The following is a 391-nucleotide window of genomic DNA, read 5'->3' on the forward strand; positions in this document are numbered from 1 at the left end:
GGCGCGGTGTACCTGGCGCGGGGCAGGGCGCCGGCTGCAGACGGGCACAGCCCGCCACCCTGCTGCCCTCCGGGGAAGAAAAGCATCTTTCTAGAAGAGCTGCGAGGAGTTGGGGGGGGCCCTGCCCCTCGGACGCACTTAGCCCCTCAGGGGTACAAGCCACCCAGCCTTTCCCTGCTGGGCTCCAAGTTGCCCTCCCAGGAAGGCACTGAAAACGCAAGTGGGCATGTTTCAGGATGGGCACAAGAGCCAGCTGAATAAGTGGTGAGGGTGAACTAGGAGAGCGGAGCATGCTGGAAAGCCGTGCCCTCCCACGGTGCCCCTTATGCCCCTTGAGTACAGCCCGCGCTCGCGGTGGCTTTCGTGCTCCGTGTCCCAGTGACAATACGCA

This window comes from Alligator sinensis, unplaced genomic scaffold (genome assembly GCF_000455745.1).
Source record: "Alligator sinensis unplaced genomic scaffold, ASM45574v1 scaffold3_1, whole genome shotgun sequence".
Taxonomy (NCBI): domain Eukaryota; kingdom Metazoa; phylum Chordata; order Crocodylia; family Alligatoridae; genus Alligator; species Alligator sinensis.